Below are 20,858 nucleotides of genomic sequence, written 5' to 3'. Positions count from 1 at the left end.
TTGTCCTCCAATATTTCTTCTTGTTGGTTTACCCATTTTATATAATATGAGTTCCCTCTCTCAGTACTTTTCAAATTACTGATCACTTTTGCCTGGATTGACTTGTGTCTAAGAAAGGTAATTAAAGGGTTCACAGTGGTGGAAGTTAACAGTTGTTTCAATAGTATTTTAATCCCTGAGTTGAAGCTCGATGGTTTAAAAGCCTCTTTTTTTTTTTTTTCTTTTTCTTCCCTATAGGCTATGGGAGCCTGAGGGCTTTTAAACTACAAGTAGACTTCTTAGCTTGATCACTGACTCCTGAAGAAGAGATAAAGCAGGGTGTGGCAGAGATACTCTGGTTATGCAAAGAGACTTTCATAGCCCCACAGCTATGCCACCGAGGTTTAGGTCTCCTGAGTTTCCTGGTTAGATCTCTGTCCCCTGGTGTCCCTCCCTGCTGCTGCTCCAGATTCTGAGGGTAGTAGCAATGGAGACTCAGAGTTGCACTTGGTGAGTCTCCGGGGAGTCCTCTCCTCCCTTCAGCTGTCCCCTTGTTGGTGGGACAGACCTGAGGTGGTGTCTCAACTGATAAACTGCTGGACTGTTACCAGCCACTTAATCTCTCCCTAGGCTCCTGTCTGTCACCAGCCACATGTGTTTGCACTCACCGGTGATTTGGTGGGTTCCTGTAGTCATTCTAGTCCTGTCTTGTTTTGGTCCCAGGTGGTCTCCTTTGGTATTTCCTAGTTGATTCAGGAGAGGAGAGAAAGAGATCTGCTCTTTAAATTTATTTTAAATAGATAATGCAGTCATTTGTTACAGGGGGGAAAAGTTTCTGTATTTGTTTTCTGGCATTACCAGAACAAATATTCACACATTAATTAACTTAAAAAATAACAGAGTGGGGGCTGGGTGGTAGTGCACCAGGTTAAGCACATAGTATGAAGTGCAAGGACTAGCGCAAGGATCCTGGTTCAAGCCCCCAGCTCCCCACCTGCAGGTAAGGTCGCTTAGTAAGCAATGAAGCAGGTCTGCAGGTGTCTATCTGTCCTCTTCTCTATCTTCCCCCCTCTCTCAATTTCTCTCTGTCCTATCCAACAATAACAATGGAAAAAATAGCCACCAGGAGAAGTGGATTTATAGTGCAGGCACTGAGACCCAGTGATAACCCTGGAGGCAAATAAATAAATAAATAACAGAGGGGCCAGGTGGTGACACACCTGGTTAAGTGCTCACATTACAGTACACAAGAACCCAGGTTCAAGCCCTTGGTCCACACCTGCAGGGGAAAGCATGAGTGGAGAAGCAGGGCTGTAGGTATCTCTCTTTTTTTCTCAAAGTTTTTAAAAATATTTATTTATCTATTCCCTTTTTTGCCCTTGTTTTTTGTTTTTTTTTTTGTTTCTTGTTGTAGTTATTATTGTCATCATTGTTGCATAGGACAGAGAGAAATGGAGAGAGGAGGGGAAGACAGAGGGGGAGAGAAAGAGACCTGCTTCAATGCTTGTGAAGCAACTCCCCTAAAGATGGGGAGCCAGGGGCTCAAACCGGATCCTTACTCTGGTCCCTGGGGGGGGAGGCAGGAGAGGGGGAAGGGGTAAGGCTTGTCACACTTCCTGTTTACTTTGTTACATAGAATATTACTAGTATGAGAGTTTTCCAGGTTGCTGCACAGCTACCAAAGTCACATTTTTATAAACGAGTGACAATGTCCCTGGGAAGATGGTTCACCATGTATGCAGCCATGTCTCTGACTTATTTTCTCTTCCAAATAATGTTGCAAAAAGAACATTTCTTTCTAATAGCTTTTTAGGGGTTAATTTCCTTAGATTTCTGGGCATTGTATTATTCAGGCAAAAGCTATGAACAATTTCATAGTGTGAACTACAAGTTACCAAATTGTTCTTCCAAGGAGATGAACCTTGATACTCACACAAGTGGCCAGTGAACCTGCCTATCTCAACAGCCCTGCCCCATTATTGAGGTTCAGCTGCTGGTTTGTTTCTTAGTGTGGTGCTAGAGAATGAACCAAATGCCTTGTGCATGTGCTGAATGATTGCCTCAGTCCAACTCCCCTTCTCTCCCCTCCCCTCCCCTCCCCTCTACCCTCCCCTCCCCTCTCCCATTCTCTCTTCCCTTCCACCCTTCCTCCCACTCTCTATCCATTTCTTTTCTTTCTTCTATCTCTTTTTCTTCCTTTTCTTTCTTTTTTTTTTTTTAACCAGAGCACTGCTCAGCTCTGGTTTATGGTGGTATGGAGAATTGAATCTGGGACTTCAGAGCCTCAGGCATGAAAGTCTGTTTGCATAACCATTTTGCTATCTACTCTGGGCCAAATTTCTTTTTTTTTTCTTTTTTTTTCTTTAATGTTTTACATTCAACAGTAAATACAATAGTTTGTACATGCATAACATTCCCCAGTTTCCCATTTAACAATACAACCCCCACTATGTCATTTATCATCCTTCATGGACCTGTATTCTCCCCACCCACCCACCCCAGAGTCTCTTACTTTGGTGCGATATGCCAATTCCATTTCAGGTTCTACTTGTGTTTTCTTTTCTGATCCTGTTTTTCAACTTCTGCCTGAGAGTGAGATCATCCCATATTCATCCTTCTGTTTCTGACTTATTTCACTCAACATGATTTTTTCAAGGTCCATCCAAGATCAGCTGAAAACAGTGAAGTCACCATTTTTTACAGCTGAGCAGTATTCCATTGTGTATATATACCACAGCTTGCTCAGCCACTCATCTGTTGTTGGACACCTGGGTTGCTTCCAGGTTTTGGCTATTACAAATTGTGCTGCCAAGAGCATATGTGTACACAGATCTTTTTGGATGGATGTGTTGGGTTCCTTAGGATATATCCCCAGGAGAGGAATTGCAGTCATAGGTCCATTTCTAGCCTTCTGAGAGTTCTCCAGACTGTTCTCCTCAGAGGCTGGACCAATTGACATTCCCACCAGCAGTGTAGGAGGGTTCCTTTGACCCCACACCCTCTCCAGCATTTGATACTGTTACCTTTTCTGATGTATGACATTCTCACAGGAGTGAAGTAGTATCTCATTGTTGTCTTTATTTGCATTACTCTGACAATCAGAGACTTGGAGCATTTTTTTTTCATGTGTTTCTCAGCCTTTTGGATCTCTTCTGTGGTGAATATTCTGTCATTGTCCTCCCCCCATTTTTGGATGGGGTTATTTGTTGTCTTGTTGTTGAGTCTGGCAAGCTCTTTATATATGTTGGTTATTAAACTCTTGTCTGATGTATGGCATGTTAAAGATCTTCTTCCATTCTGTGAGGGGTCTCTTGGTTTGGGTAGTGGTTTCTTTTGCTTTTTAATTTGATGAAGAAGCTTTTTAATTTGATATAGTCCCATAGGTTTATACTTGCCTTAGTCTTCTTTGTAATTGGATTCGTTTCATTGAAAATGTCTTTAAAATTTATGCAGAAAAGAGTTCTGCCAATATTTTCCTCTAAGTATCTGATAGTTTGTGGTCTAACATCCAAGTCCTTGATCCACTTGGAATTTACTTTTGTATTTGGTGAAATACAGTGATTCAGTTTCATTCTTCTGCATGTTTCAACCCATTGTTTCCAACACCATTTGTTGAAGAGACTCTGCTTTCCCCATGTAATAGTCTGGGCCCCTTTGTCAAAGATTAGATGTCCATAGGTGTGGAGCCTCATTTCTGGGCTCTCAATTCTATTCCACTGGTCAGTGTGTCTATTCATGTTCCAGTACCAAGCAGTTTTGATGACAATGGCCCTATAATACAATTTGAGATCTGGGAGTGTGATGCCTCTGGTTCTGTTCTTTTTTCTCAAGATTGTTTTGGCAATTCTAGGTCTTTTCTGGTTCCAGATAAACATTTGTAGCATTTGTTCTATTCTCCTAAAAAATATGCTTGGGATCTTGATGGGGATAGCATTAAATTTGTATATGGCTCTGGGTAGTATATTCATTTTGATGATGTTAATTCTTCCAACCCATGAACATGGAATATCTTTCCACTTCTTTGTGTATTTTTCAATTTCTTTGAGTAGTGACTCATAATTTTCAGTACACAAGTCTTTCACTTTCTTGGTTAGATTTACTCCTAGATATTTTATTGTTTTTGTTGCTATAGTAAAAGGAATTGATTTCTAGATTTCAATTTCTTCTAACTTAGTGTTTGCATAGAGGAATGCCACTGACTTTTGAATGTTAATTTTGTAGACTGACACCTTACTGTATTTCCTGATGATTTCCAAAAGCTTCTTGCTGGATTCCTTAGGTTTTTCCATGTATACTATCATGTCATCTGCAAATAAGGAGAGTTTGACTTCTTCTGTTCCAATCTGTATCCCTTTAATTCCTTGCTCCTGCCTGATTGCTATGGCAAGAACTTCCAACACTATGTTGAATAGTAATGGTGATAGTGGGCAGCCCTGTCTAGTACCTGATCTGAGTGGAAATGCTTCCAGTTTTTCACCATTGAGTATGATGTTGGCTGTAAGTCTGCTATAGACTCCACTATCTTGAGGAATTTTCCATCTATTCCCATTTTTTGTAGTGTTTTGATCATAAAGGGATGTTGTATTTTGTCAAAGGCTTTCTCTGCATCTATTGATATGACCATGTGGTTTTTGGTCTTGCGTTTGTTGATGTGGTGGATCACATTGATTGATTTATGTATATTAAATCAACCTTGCATGCCTGGGATAAACCCCACTTGGTCATGGTGAACAATCTTTTTAATATACTGCTGTATCCGGTTGGCTAGAATTTTGTTCAGTATTTTTGCATCTATGTTCATCAGAGATACTGGTCTGTAGTTTTCTTTTTTGGTTGTGTCCCTGTCTGCTTTTGGTATCAGGGTGATGTTGGCTTCACAGAAACTGGCAGGGAGTATTCCAGTGTCTTCAATCTTCTGGAAGACTTTTAAAAGTAGAGATATTAGTTCTTCTTTGAAGGTTTTGTAGAATTCATTTGTAAAACCATCTGGTCCAGGACTTTTATTTTGGGGGAGATTTTTGATAACTGTTTCAATTTCATTAGCTGTGATGGGCCTGTTCATGTTATCCACTTCCTCTTTACTTAGTTTTGGAAGTTGGTAGGTATCTAGGAAATCATCCATTTCTCCCAGGTTCTCTATCTTGGTGGCATATAGTTGTTCATAGAAGCCTCACATGATATGTTGAATTTCTATGGTGTCTGTTTTGATATCTCCTCTTTCATTTAGTATCCAATTTATTTGGGTCTTTTCCCCCTTTTTTGTTTTGTGAGTCTGGCTAAAGGTTTGTCGATTTTGTTTACTCTTTCGAAGAACCAACATTTACTTTCGTTGATCTTTTGTATGGTTTTCTTATTCTCAATGTTATTTATTTCTGCCCTAACTTTAGTGATTTCTGACCTTCTGGTTGCTTTAGGGTTCCTTTGTTGTTCTTCTTCTAGGTCTTTAAGATGTGCAATCAGGCTGTTTATTTGTGCTTTTTCTTGTTTCCTAATGTGTGCTTGTATAGCTATGAACTTCCCTCTTAGGACTGCTTTAGCTGTGTCCCAAATATTTTGATAGCTTGTGTCTTCATTTTCATTGAACTCTGGAAACATTTTGATTTCTTCCTTGATTTCCTCTTTGACCCAGAAGTTGTTAAGAAGTGTACTGTTGAGCTTCCACATTTTGGGACTGTTACTAATCTTTTGTTGATTGTTAAGTGTTAGTTTAATTCCACTGTGGTCTGAGAAGATGCTTGGGATGATTTCAATGCTCTTGAATTGGCTGATGCTGTCTTTGTGGCCTAACATATGGTGTATCCTTGAGAATGACCCATGTGGATTTGAGTAAAATGTGTATTCCAGTTTCTTGGGATGAATGACTCTGAAAATATCCAATAGTTCTAGTTTATCTATCTCTTCATTTAGCTCCCTTATGTCTTTATTGATTTTCTGCCTGGATGATCTGTCAAGTTGAGAGAGTGGGGTATTGAAGTCCCCTACTATGATTGTGTTGCTGTTAATATATTGCTGTAGCTCTTTCTTTTTTTTTTTTTTTTTTTTTTTTAAGAAAGGCAGACTGCCACATGCAGCGCCTCATTTGGATGTGTCTGGAGTCTTGGAAGCTTGACTACCCTACGTTCTCCTACAAATGGACCTTGAGAGCTTGTTTGGAAGTTCTAGCAGGGGAGCGCAGCTACTCGTATACCCTCGGCCGAAGACCGGTCCGTCTCTATTCGGGGAAGGCCGTCCTCTTCGAACGAGCGCGCAGCTTCAGGAGGGACGCACATGGAGCGGTGAGGGAGGAAGGGGACACCCGCCTAGCCAGCCAGATCAGCCAAATCAACCCTGGCGATCAATGGGGTGACAGATGTCGCAGCCAGATCGCCCTCACATCCGCTGTAGCTCTTTCAGTAGAAGTTTGATGTATTTAGATGGCTTCTCATTGGGTGCATAGATGTTAATAATTGTTAAGTCCTCTTGATTGACTGATCCTCTGAGCATTAAGTAGTGTCCATTCCTATCTTTTTTAATCTTATCTATTTTAAAGTCTATCATGTCAGATATGAGAATAGCTGTTCCTGCCCTTTTTTGTGGGCTATTGGCTTGTCTGATAGTTTTCCATCCTTTCACTTTAAGTCTGTGTTTGTCTTGTTGAGTTAGGTGGGTTCCTGTAGACAGCATATTGTTGGGTTGTGTTTTCTGATCCATCTTCGTACTCTGTATCTTTTAATAGGTGAATTCAGGCCATTGACATTTATTGATATAAAAGATTGAAGATATTTTAACACCATTCTTGTAGAGTTTTAGAGTGTTTTGATATATGGCCTATTTGTGGTGGTCTGGTTGTTTATAGGAGACCTTTCAGAACTTCTTTCAGGGCAGGCTTGGTGATGGTTGATTCCTTCAACTGTTGCTTGTCTGAGAAGGTTTTGATTCTGGGCCAAATTTCATGTTTCTTTCCTTCTCTCTCTCTTTTTAAATTTTATTAGTGATTTATTATTGATTTACAAAATTATGAGATAAGTGGTCCAGGAGGTGGTGCAGTAGATAAAACATTGGATTCTCAAGCATGAGGTCCAGAGTTCAATCCCTGGCCGCACATGTACCAGAGTGATGTCTGGTTCTTTCTCTCTCTCTTCTTTCTATCTTCATGAATAAATAAATAAAATCTTTTAAAAAATTATGAGATAACATGGGTATAATTCCACACCATTCCCTCCACCAAAATTTTGTGTCACCATTCCCTCCACTGGAAACTACATATAGGTTGACTTATTTCTATAGCTATCTATCTTTAGTTATATATATTTAGCAATTTTTCTATGGTCCTGCCTCTATTCCTTTCTTTTATTTTTTTGAATTTAATTTATTTATAAAATAAAAAATAGAAAATATTGACAAAACCATAGAATAAGAGGGGTGAAATTCCACATATTTCCCACCACCAGAGTTCCATATCCCATCCTCTCCATTGGAAGCTTCCCTATTCTTTATCTCTCTGGGAGCAAGGACCAGGTTCATTATGCGGGAAGTCTGGTTTCTGTAATTGCTTTGCTAATGGACATGGGCATTGGCAGGTTGATCCCAGCCTGTCTCCATCTTTCCCTACTGGGTCAGGGCTCTGAAGAGGTGGGGTTCCTGGCTATATTGGTGAGGTCATCTGTCTCGGTGAGTCAAGTTGATGTCATGGTAGCATCTGCAACTTGGTGTTTGGAACATGTATTCCTTTGCTTCCTCCTTTCTTGTGGGGCTTTGTTCAGTAGTTCTTGTAAGGTGGGATTGATTGTGTCAAATTCCTTTAGTTCTTGAATATTTGAGAAAACCTTTATTACTCCCTCATATTTGAAGGATAATTTTTCAGGATACAATATTCGTGGCTGAAATTTACTCTCCTTTCGAATTTTAAATATGTCATTCCACTCTTTCCTTGACTCTAGGGTTTGTAAAAATAAATCTGATGAAAGTCTTATAGCGCTGCCTTTGTACGTAACTTCTTTCCTTTCTCTAGCAGCCAGCAAAATTTTTTCCTTGTCATTGACTTTTTAATTTAATTTTATTTATTTCCTTTTTGTTGCCCTTGTTGTTGTTATTGATGCCATCATTGATGGATAGGACAGAGAGAAATGAAGAGAGCAAGGGAAGACAGAGAGGGAGAGTGAAAGATAAACACTTGCAGACCTGCTTCACTGCCTGTGAAGTGACTTCCCTGCAGGTGGGGAGCTGGGAGCTCGAACCGGGATCCAAGCGGGTCCTTGCATTTTGCGCCATGTGCGCTTAACCCACTGAGCTACCGCTCGACTCCTGTCATAGACTTTTGATAGTTTTACAATAATGTGCCTTGGCCTTGGTCTTTTTGTATTTATAAATCTGGGTGATCATTCTGCCTCTTGAATAAGAATGTTCTGATGGTTTCCTAAATGTGGGAAGTTCTCAGCTAAAATTGCTCTGAAAATGGACTCTGGACCTTTGGCCTTGTCTTCCTCTTCAGATATAGAAACCACTCTTATATTCGATCTTTTGATGTAGTCTGCAATTTCACAGAGAGTTGCTTCAGTCTTTCTGAACCACTCCTTTCCCTCATCTTTGAATTGAAAGAGTGAGCTGGCCGTATCTTCTAGATTGGAGATTATATCTTCTGAATGTGTGGATCTACTTCCTAAGCCTTCTGCCTGGGCATGAATTGCAGTTAGAGAGTCTGTTATACCCTGGATTTCTGACTGAAGTTCTTCTTTCAAGATCTGAAGATTCTATTTTTTAATATTTATTTATTCCCTTTTGTTACCCTTGTTTTTTTATTGTAGTTATTATTGTTATTATAGATGTCATCATTGTTGGATAGGACAGAGAGAAATGGAGAGAGGAGGGAAAGACAGAGAGGGGGAGAGAAAGACAGACACCTGCAGACCTGCTTCACTGCTTGTGAAGTGACTCCCCTGCAGGTGGGGAGCCAGGGGCTTGAACTGGGATCCTTGCACCAGTCCTTGTGCTTTGCGCCACCTGTGCTTAACCCGCTGCGCTACCGCCCAACTCCCGATGTGAAGGTTCTTAGTTAACTGTTATAAGTTCCTCTCTTGTGTGTTTTAATTCCATAGTAACATGCTCTTTTAATTCTTGCTTAAATTCTTGGAGAGTCCTCATAATGAGCTCTGTGTAGTCTGTCTTAGTCTCTCTAAATCTGTAATTCCTTGGATTTCCATTGTTTCATTTCTGTCTGGCTGATAATGGCATAGTTGGCTGTTTAGTTTTGTTTCTCTGCTTGCACATTTTTTGTGCAGGTTATTGATGGCCAGCTGATGGTGCTATTGTGATCTCTAGGTTTCTCTTGTTTGTATGAGCTGGGGTGGGTGGGATGGGATGGGGGGCTGGTTGCTTTGGGCTGTCTTGTGGTCACAAATGCCCTGTTTTATGTTGTGTCCTTGCTTTAAATTCAGAAGGCTAAACTCCCCGAGTCAAACACTGAGAGGTTTTAAGCCCCTGTCTCTTTTCTTCTGGCACTAGGAACAATGTTACTTGCTTGTTGTGCTTAAGTAAAATCATCAAAAAGGCACAGCTCAGCTCCTGCACAGCCCAGACCTCTGATTTGACTTTGCTTTTCTTTAAACTGGATGCCCCTTTTTGCTCCAACCACACATGAGCACCCACCTGAGGCTGCAGAACTTTCAGCTGTAGATTATGACTTCAGTTGGGTCTCTTGTTGTATTTATTTGTTGTTTTGGGAGGAGAGGTGATTTGGTCCCAGTTATTTCATGGCCACGCCTCCCAGAAGTCTCTCTTTTTAAAAAACATTTCTTTCTTTATTTATTTTCCCTTTTGTTGCCCTTTTTTTTTTTGTTGTTGTTGTTGTTGTAGTTATTGTTGTCGTTGTTGTTAGATAGGACAGAGAGAAATGGAGAGACGAGGGCAAGACAGAGGATGGAGAGAAAGATAGACATCTGCAGAGCTGCTTCACCACCTGTGAGGCCAAACATACACACACACACACACACACACACACACACACACACACACCCTGCAGGTGGGGAGCTAGGGGCTGGAGCCAGGATCCTTACACTGGTCCTTGTGCTTTGCACCACGTGTGCTTAACCCACTGCACTAGCACGCAACTCCCTTTTTTTTTTTTCAACCAGAGTACTGCTCATAAGCTCTGGCTTATGGTGGTACAGGGGATTGAACCTGGGACTTTGAAGCCTCAGACATGAAAGCTTACTTGCATATCCATTATGCTATCTCCCCCACCTCTTTTTTTCTTTCCCCCTCTTTCTTTCGTTTTTTCTTTCTTTCTTCCACCAAAGCACTGCTCAGCTCTAGTTTATAGTAATGTGGGGGATTGAACCAAGGACTTTAGAGCATCATGCATGAAAGTCCTTTTGCACAACCATTGTTATCCCCCACTATTACCATTACCATGTTTGTTTTGTTTAATTTTGTTTTGTTTTAAAATTTCACTTGGATAGTGTGCTGCTTTGCCATGTATATGAGCTAGGTTAAAGCCTGGCCCCCACTGTACTGAAAGAAGCTTCAGTGCTGTGATCTCTTTCACTGTGTCTCTCAGCCTCTCTATCTCCATTTTTAAAAATAATAATGCTGTTTTTCTTTTTTATTATTTATTTATTTATTCATGAGAAAGATAGAAGAGAAAGAACCACACATCACTCTGCTACATGTGCTGCCGGGGATCGAACTCAGGACCTCATGGTTGAGAATCCAGTGCTTTATCCACTGCGCCACCTCCCGGGCCACTCTATCTCCATTTAAAAATAATAATAATTATTATTATTATTTAAAAGACAGAGGGAGAACTGGGAAGATAGCATAATGTTATGCAAAAAGCCTTTCCTTTTTTTTTTTTTTTATTTACTTGTTATTGGATAAAGACAGAGAGAAACTAGATGATATAGGACCTAGTGAGGGTTGTATTGTTATATGGAAAACTGGGAAATGTTATGCATGTACAAACTATTGTATTTACTGTCAAATATAAAACATTAATTCCCCAATAAAGAAATTTTAAAAAAAGAAAAGAAAAACATAATGGTCTACGTTTCTAGTAATTTTTGAGACTCATATTTAATTTTTGAAATAAGATATAAAATTTAAAAAATAAATTAAAAAGACAGAGAGAAACTGAGAGAGAAGGGGCAGATAGAGAGGAAGAGAGACAGAAAGACACCTGAAAACCTGCTTCACCGCTTGTGAATCGACTCCCCTGCAGGTGGGGGAGCTGGGGGCTCGAACCAGGATCCTTAGGATGGTCCTTGCACTTTGTGCCATGTGTGCTTAACCCGCTGCTCTACCACCCAACTCCCAGCAAAAAGCCTTTCATACCTGAAATTCCAGAGGTCTTAGGTTTAATCACCGGCATCACCGTAAGCCAGAGCCGAGCAGCGCTCTAGTGAGAGAGAGGGTGGGGCGGGGAAGAATATATCAGATCATTACTCTAGCACATGCAAGGCCAGAGATTGAATTTGAGACTTCATGTTTAAGAGTCCAATGCTTTATCCACTGTACTGCCTCATGGGCTGCCAGTCCAGTTGTTTTTATCCTATGGACTTGGAGAGAGGAGAGATACCACAAACTGCTCTACCATCTATGGAGCATCCCTTTGGTACCATCCATGGTACAACCATGTGGTTCTAGGGCTTGAACTCAGGGTTACATGCTTGGTAAGGTGTGCCATCTCTTGGCCCCTCAGTGGCTGTTATCAAAAACAAAGCATCTGTGTCTTCCTCAGACTTGCTTTGATCCACATGTCTACTTCTCTGTCTGCCTCCTGCACACACACACACACACACACACACACACACTGCCCCCTGTACCCTCCCCTACCCCCTGCTACTGTGAGTATAGGCTGCCCAGCTCTGACCCTGCTCAGCCATTTGCCTTAGGTCCCATCACTTGCCCTGTCTGATCTTGTTTCCTCATCTGTAAAATGTAGAGTGGCCATCAACACCTAGGTTTTCTGGGACTGGGAGTTCCCTGAATGCAGTGCTTTCAGTGTTAAAGTCAGGGCACATCTGGGCAGATTAGTCAACCTACTAGACGTTGAATAATGCCAGTGCTTGCAGAGACTTGAATGAGTTGAAAAGTAGTAAATTCCATGAAGGGCAGCTCTGTGAATTCACCCTGCCTCTCCTCCACTCCCATCCATGCTGCAAAATGCAGGTGACATGCACAGTTGGTTTACAACACCAAGGACACCAACCATACTGACCCAGGTACACCAGGTTTCCTCTGCTGTGTGGCTCCTCCCCCCTCCCCCACCCAGAACTGGGCCCAACTCTGAGATGACATTTTTTTTTTCTAAGATAAATAAGACAGAACCAGAGAGGGAGGGAGTTGGGTGGTAGCACAGCGGGTTAAGCGCAGCAGGTTAAGTGCAGGTGGCACAAAGCACAAGGACCGGCGAAAGGATCCCGGTTTGAGCCTCCGACTCCCCACCTTCAGGGGAGACGCTTCACAAGTGGTGAAGCAGGTCTGCAGGTGTCTGTCTTTCTTTTTATTTATTTATTTATTTTATTTTATTATTTTTTAAAAAAATATTTATTTGTTGTTTTATTGTTGTAGTTATTATTGTTGTCATCGTTTTTGGATAGGACAGAGAGAAATGAAGAGAAGAGGGAAAGACAGAGAGGGGGAGAGAAAGATAGACACCTGAAGACCTGCTTCACCGTCTGTGAAGTAACTCCCCTGCAGGTGAGGAGCTGGGGGCTTGAACCGGGATTCTTACGATGATCCTTGCGCTTTGCGCCATGTGTGCTTAACCCGCTGTGCTACTGCCTAACTCCCAGATGTCTGTCTTTCTCTCCCCCTCTCTGTCTTCCCCTCCTCTCTTCATTTCTCTCTGTCCTATCCAACAACAATGACATCAATAATAACTACAAGAATAAAACAACAAGGGCAACAAAAGGGAATAAGTAATAAATATTAAAAAATAAATCTTAAAAAAAAAAAGAAAGAAAGAAACAGAGAGGGAAAGCTACCATAACACCAAAAGTTACTTCAATCTGATGGGGGCCAGGCACAAACCTGAGTCAAGCACATGGTAAAACAGGAACATTATCCTGGTGAGCTATTTTGTTGGACCTTTCCCTCTCTTTAAAAAAAAAAAAAAAAAAGTTTGGGAGTCAGGCAGCCATGCACCCAGTTGAATACACATATTACCATGTGCAGCTACCCAGGTTCAAGCCCCAGTCCCCACCTACAAGGGGGAAGTTTCACCAATGGTGAAGCAGTGCTGCAAGTGTCTCTCTCCCCCTCTTAGTTTTCCCTCCCCTCTCAATGTATTCCTGTTCTATCCAATAAAATAAAGGAGAAGATAAAAAAAAAAAAGGAAGGAAGGAAGGAAGGAAGGAAGGGAGGAAGAAATGACCCCTGGGAGCAGTGGATTTGTCATACACATACCATATATGACAGCATATATACTTTTATTTCATTCAAAAACCTTTCATGGGGGATCAGGCAGTAGCACAGTGGGTTAAGCACATGTGGTGTGAAGCACAAGAACCGGGGCAAGGATAGCATTTAGAGCCACCCTAACCACCACTCCCCACCTGTGTGTGGGGGGTTGCTTCATGGGTGGTGAAGCAGGTCAGCATGTATCTATCTTCTTCTCTCCCTCTCTGTCTTTCCCTCTTCTCTCGATTTCTCTCTGTCCTATCCAACAACAACAACAATAACAGCAGCAGCAATAACAACAATAACAATAATAACAAGGGCAACAAAAGTGGGAAAAATAGCCTCCAGGAGCAATGGATTCATAGTGCAGGCACTGAGCCCCTGTGATCCTATGCTGGGCTAGCTTCGTGGGCAGGAGACAGATGACCAGGGACTCATGGCTGAGCTGGGAAGTAGTGCAATGTTTATTGAGAAAAGAATCTGCATTTAGTTTTCAGGAAGGAAGTGGTAGGGTGGAAAACAGGATGTGACTAGGAGAGGGGGCAGAGCGAAAAAAGAGTGCGAACCAGTGGGATTAAACCAATGCCCTGCAGGAAGGGCAGGTCTCAGGTAAAACAATGATTATGTAAATAGACCACAGCATTAAGCAATGCAAGCGAAACTAATGTGATGATCAAAACAGAAGGGAATTAGAAGCAGAATTAGAAGCATACCAACAACCCTAGAGGGAAATAAGTAAATAAATAAACTTTTCATGTGCTAGGCATTCTATAAAAGTGTTCACAGTGCCAGACATTGGCCCACTGAGTTAAGCTCACATAGTACTAAGCTCAAGGACCCTGATTTGAGCCCCCAGCTCCCCACTTGCAGGGGAGTCGCTTCACAAGCATTGAAATAGGTCTGCAGGTGTCTCTCTTTCTCTCTCCCTCTGTCTTCCCCTCCTCTCTCCATTTCTCTCTGTCCTATCCGACAACAATAACAACAACAAAGATAAACAAGGGCAACCAAAAGGGGAAAAAAAGCCTCCAGGAGCAGTGGATTCATAGTGCAGGCACCCAGCCCCAGCAATAACCCTGTAGGCAGGAAAAAAAAAAGGAGAGGAAAAGTGTTCACCACAGTATAAAGACTGAGTGATGGGAGGTGAAGTCAAAAGTCTTCTTTGATCCCTATGAAGGAATTTGCTGACTGGGTGATCACAAAGAACCTGACCTCTCTAAATTTCAGTTTCCTCAACTGCAAAACAATACCATCTAGCCATAGAGTGTTGATTTGGCTCTTTTTTTTCTTAAACTTTTTTAAAAGATATTTATTTATTTATTTATTTATTCCCTTTGTTGTTTTATTGTTGTAGTTATTTTATTTGTTGTTTTATTGTTGGGCTCGAACCGGGATCCTTACACTAGTCTTTGCGCTTTGTGCCACGTGCGCTTAACCCACCTTGCCTGACTCCCAACTCTTTTTTTTAGTGGGCATTTTCAAACCTTCATAAAAGAAGGGTTAGTTTAATGTACATACCTCCAGGCTGATTTTTTCAAACATGGAAAAGAGCGAGTGGTTGAAACAGGACAGCATCATAGCTTCCCTCCAGTGCTGTAGTACCCCCATGTGGTGAACCAGGGCTCCAGACCTGGTTATGGGCATGGCAAAGCAGACACCTTCCTACGTGAGTTATCTTTCCAGCCCAAATATTTTATTTTATTTTTATTTTTTAAAAATATTTATTTATTCATTTTCCCTTTTTATTACCCTTGTTTTTTTATTGTTGTAATTATTATTATTGTTATTGATGTCATTGTTGGATAGGACAGAGAGAAATGGAGAGAGGAGGGGAAGACAGAGAGGGGGAGAGAAAGATAGACACCTGCAGACCTGCTTCACCGCCTGTGAAGCGACTCCCCTGCAGGTGGGGTGCCGGGGGCTCGAACTGGGATCCTTATGCCAGTCCTTGTGCTTTGTGCCACCTGCGCTTAACCGCTGCGCTACCGCCTGACTCCCCTTTTATTTTTTTTTAAGATTTTATTTATTTATTAATGAGAAAGATAGGAGGAGAGAGAAAGAACCAGACATCACTCTGGCACATGTACTGCTGGGGATCGAACTCAGGACCTCATGCTTGAGAGTACAAAGCTTTATCACTGCGCCACCACCCAGACCACTTTTTTTTTTTATTTGTTTCTTTGATAACAAAGCAACTATCCCCTTGCTGATCTCTCAGGTATGGTTGTGTTTGAGGTGACTACTGGGAAAAGAAGCTGGTGCCCCTAACCCTGGTGTCCACTTGGTCCCACGGGCTGCACTTCCCACCCTCCTCTCTGAGCAGTCTCATACTCTGTCATTTGTGGGGCTCCTCTACCTCTGGGCTTCCTACTTGGCCAATATGGGCCCTTGCTAGCTCCCTGAAGCCCATCTCCCTGATGTATATACATGGGAGGGGGGTGTTTTCTGTCCACCTCTAAAGGAGAATATTTTTCATAAATTTGTTTATACTTTGAATTTCCTCCTGGGTCTTCATGGGCTTATCAGTTCTGGATTTGCATGCCTTTCTCTCTGGAAACTGCGTTTGTTTTTTCTGGCTGGCAGCTTTTTTCTCAGCGTGTTTTTGTTCTTTTCTATTACCATGGTATGAAAGATGAATCTGAATTTCTCTCTGTTTGGGGGGGGGGGAGTGGAAAGTCAGGAAGAGAAAATTGCTATGTTGTATTGTACTTTTTGAAGTCTTTGTGAGTGCACACTCACAAAAAAAATGAGGGAGATGATGCTTTCCGAAACTCATTGGAGTGCTGCAGTGGGGAAGAGGGTGGTACATTGAGATCATTTGTCCAGACTCTGGACTGCAGTTTTGCACAGACCTTGCCCCTGCCCACATGCAGTGTTAGTTGAATGAGTGAATTTTGCCATTGCTTCTTCCATCCTTTCAAAGAAGCACCTCATTCTGGATACAGCTGTGCCTCTGACTTCAGAGGGCTACATATGCATACATATCTTTCCTGAACCAGATCACCATTGTCCAGATAAAACTGCCTGGCCTGGGCAAGTTTTATAACACTATTCATTCATGTTGGCAAAAACTAGATGTGGCATTCTTATCTTTTTCTGACATTTCAGCAATGGCATCTACATCACTCTGCAACCTATTTCTGTTGATGCTTCCCCTCTCAGGGTATCCTCTGGGTGAGGCTCATGCTGAACAAGTCTTCCTTTGATTGGTGGACATATTCATTTTGAGGGGTTAGTGTGAGAAAAGTCACAGATCTGGATGTTGGTGGGGAGCTAAGCCACAAGATTTTTTTCTCACAGTTCTTAAGGTGAAAGTCTGAAATACAGTGTGGGTGGATTTGGTTCCTTCTGAGGGTCACAAAAAAGGACCCTTTTTGTTGAGTCGCGCCGTGGAGAAGAGAGAATGGAGATCCGGAGCGAAGAGGGAACACAAATCTTTATTTGTGCTGGCACCTCAGAGTTGGGTGAGAGAGAAGCAGGTTGGGCCATGTGGAGGTAGCAAAAATGGCCGCCTCACGCAGCAACCTTTCCTGCATCTAATCACCGAAGTGAAGGGCCAGCAAGAGAGAGGGGTGTGGAAGAAGAAGGGATTTTATGGGAGTAGCTCTCATGAGAATGGGAAGGAGGAGGAGTAACCATAGCACTCCAGGGTAGGATAATAACTCTCGTGAGAATGGGAAGGGGGAGGAGTAACCAAAGCACTTGGGGGGGGGATAGACAATGCCCTGAGGGCACAACATGGCTGGAACAGGCGAGAATGTCCCAACTCTCGCAGGAACTAGCAATAGCCTGAGGGGACAACATGGCAGATGTGACTGCATCTGCACAATTTCCCAGCACCTTTTAGGCTTCTTTTTTAAATTTCTTTATTGGGGGATTAATGGTTTACAGCTGAAAGTAAAGTATAATACTTTGTACATGTATAACATTTCCACATAACAATACAACCCCCACTAGGTCCTCCTCTGCCATCATGTTCTAAGACCTGAACTCTACCCCACAACCCTGCACCCCAGAGTCTTTACTTTGGTGCAATACACCAACCCCTTTTAGGCTTCTTTCCCAGTCTCTGGTAACCTTGGGCATTCCTAGGCTTTTCAAAGACATTCTCCACAAAAGTCTTTTGATTTTTTTTTAAACTCTGTTTCTGGGGGGTTGGTGGTAGCACAGTGGGTTAAGCGCACATGGCACAAAGCGCAAGGACAGGTATAAGGATCCTGGTTCAAGCCTCCCGCTCCCCACCTACAGAGGAGTCACTTCAGGAGCGGTGAAGCAGGTCTTCAGGCATCTTTCTCTCCACTATCTTCCCCTCCTCTCTCGATTTCTCTCTGCCCTATCCAACACCAGTGACAGTAATAACAACAACAATAATAAAAACAACAACAATTAACAACAAGGGTAACAAAAGGGAAAAAAATGGTCTACAGGAGCAGTGGATTCAAAGTGCAGGTACAAGCCTCAGCAATAACCCTGGAGGCAAAAAAACAACAACAACAAAAACAACCAGTTTCTGGATCATTCTAAGTGTACCCTTTTTATAAAGACATCTAGAGCTCACCCCAGTGACCTCATCTTTTTAAAAAGTAATTAATTAATTTATTATTGGATAGAAACAGAGAGAAATTGAGAAGGGAAGGGGAGATAGAAAAGGAAAGAGAAAGATACCTGCAGACCTGCTTCACTACTCATAAAGCTTTCCCCATGCAAGTGGGGACTGGGCCTTGAACCTAGTACCTTGCACACTATAATGTGTGTGCTTAACCAGGTGCACCACTGCCTGGCCCCAGTGACCTCATCTTAACTTTATCACCTGCAAATGATAACCTTCTTCAGTGATGGTGATGCAAAGATCCTGTTTCCATGGAGGAGGGGGGAATAAAATAAATAAATATATACATATATATAATATAATATTATATATATATATATGGAGAGAGAGAGAGAGAGAACCCATATCAATGATGGGAGAACTACTGCATTTGCCAATAGAGAGGATGAGTCACAGAACTCTAGTGGTGGGAACTGTATGGAATTATACCTCTATTATCTTACAATTTTGTAAATCAATATTAAATCACTAATAAAATAGAATAGAAAAAAAAAGAAAATTAGTGGGCTGGGTGGTAGCACAGGGGGATAAGCTCAGATGGCGCCAAGCACAAGGACCAATGTAAGGATCCTGGTTCGAGCACCCGGCTTCCATTTGCAGGGGAGTTGCTTCATGAATGGTGAAGCAGATCTGCAGGTGTCTATCTTTTTCTCCCCCTCCGCCTTCAATTTCTCTCTGTCCTACCCAACAACAACGACAGCAGTAACAACAACAATAATAATAACAACAACAACAATAAACAACAAGGGCAACAAAAGGGGGAAAATGGCCTCCAAGAGCAGTGAATTTATAGTACAGGCACTTAGCCCCAACAATAACCCTGGAGGCAAATAAAATAAAATAAAATAAAATTAACCACAGACCTAAATATAAGAATGTGTTAAAGCAAAGGACTCTGGGAAAGGAAGGGGACTTTGGGGTCCTGGTACATGATGATGGGAAAGATCTAAGCTGGGGGTTAGAGTGTTTTGGAGATATTTATCATAAGGTGATGAGAAACTGTATCCCTGTGTCAACAACTATACTGTAAAACCCTCCTCCCCATAAGATATTTAAAAAAGAAATAAAAGCATAAAATTCTTGGATAAAAAATACAAAACAAAATTCCTGTTTCTAAATAAGATCCCTTTCATCAAACAGGGTTGGGCCTTCAATGTGTTCTATTTTGGGGGAAGTGGGACCACAATTCACCTTACAACAATGGCCAAACAGATTTCTGACTTTCTAGTATTCAAAAATGCTTCAGTGAATAGTCTATAGTGCTTCTTTGTGTGCAAATTCAAGCAGTTCCTGAGGGGAAGTGTCTCAGATTGGGGTATAGAGCCAGCAGCATTTTGAGAACTTGTTAGAAATGTAAGACTTTGAACTTCACCTCAGACCTGCTAGATCAGACACAAAGTATGTGCACAGACAGAGATCATTACGGTTTTGCACCCCAACCCCCTCATGCCCCAGGAGATTCTAAAGAACACTAAAATTTGAGAACTATTGCCTTAGGATGAGTGGTTCTCAAATTTGGGCCAGGGAATTGTGTCATTTGTGAACTTGATAGGCCCTTGCTGAGCAAACACCTCCAGTCTACCCCCAAGGAGCGGTCTTTGCCCTCCCTGGATTTGAGTGACTCCCCTACTTTTAGGAGTTAACTCCCAATCTTGGCAACACTTTGAAAACACCTGAGAGCTTTAAAGAATACCACTGCCCAGGTCATAGCTCAGGGAGTTTGATTTGATCTGCATGGTAGAGGGTGCAGGAGTGTGTCACCAGGTTGGCGACTACTGGAGGATTCCTTGCTCTTTAGTGCATGCTTCTCAGCCCCAGAAGCATCCTTGGGTGGTCCAGGAGATGGTGCAGTGGATAAAGCACTGGATTCTCAAGTATGAGGTCCTGAGTTCGATCCCTGGCAGCACATGTACCAGAGTGATGTCTGGTTCTTTCTCTCCTCCTATCTCTGTCATGAATAAATAAATTTAAAAAAAATTTTTTTTAAAGCATCCTTGAGAGAATGAGAGAGACACAGAGACTTTCCGAACCAAAATCTGCATTGCATCAACTCTCCTGTAATGGTCAGAGTTCAGAAGAGTGTGGAGGAAGTTAAAATGAAGATTCTGGTCCAGGAGGTCTGGAGGAGGGTCAAGACTATTCATTTTAATGGGGCTGTATGGTGGCACAGCTAGTAAAGCACACACATTACGGTGTGCAAAGACCTGGGTTCAAGCCCACAGTCCCCACTAGCAAAGGAGAAGTTTTACAAGTGACAAAGTAGTGCTGCATGTGTGTCTCTCTCCCTCCGTATCTTCCCCTTCCCTATCAGTTTCTCTGTCTCCATTTAAAATATCAATCAATAAATAAAATACATTTTAAATGTTCATTTTAACAAACTTCCAAGTGTACCTGGTGTTGATGGTTCAGGGACCACACTTTGACAACCAAAGTAGAAAAATCTCTTACCTAAGAGTAAAATTTGGGGACTATTTAAGCGTCTCTAATTTTACTGGGTGTATTAGTTTCAGGACTGCTATAACAAAATACAGTAAGTTTTTACTTAACATCATCAGCTGAATCTTTGAAACTGTAACTTTCAATGAAATGACTTAGAAAGAAACCAGTATGAACATCAGCTAATTGGTAGAAACAAGAGTTAAGTACTAGGGGGCAGGTGGTGGCACACCTGGTTGAGAGCACATGTTGCAATGCTCAAGGACCCAGGTTCAAGCCCCCAGTCCCCACCTGCAGCAGAAAGCTTTGTAAGTGGTGAAGCAGTGCTGCAGGTGTCTCTCTCTCTCTCTCTTTCCCTCTCTGTCTCTCTCTTCCTCTTGACTTCTGGCTGTCTCTATCCAGTAAATAAAGAAAAATTAAAAAAGAGTTAAGTACTAAGGTAATTATGCTTTGAAGTACG

This window comes from Erinaceus europaeus, chromosome 2 (genome assembly GCF_950295315.1).
Source record: "Erinaceus europaeus chromosome 2, mEriEur2.1, whole genome shotgun sequence".
NCBI classification, from domain to species: Eukaryota; Metazoa; Chordata; class Mammalia; order Eulipotyphla; family Erinaceidae; genus Erinaceus; species Erinaceus europaeus.
Note: the sequence above shows the minus strand (reverse complement) of the source record.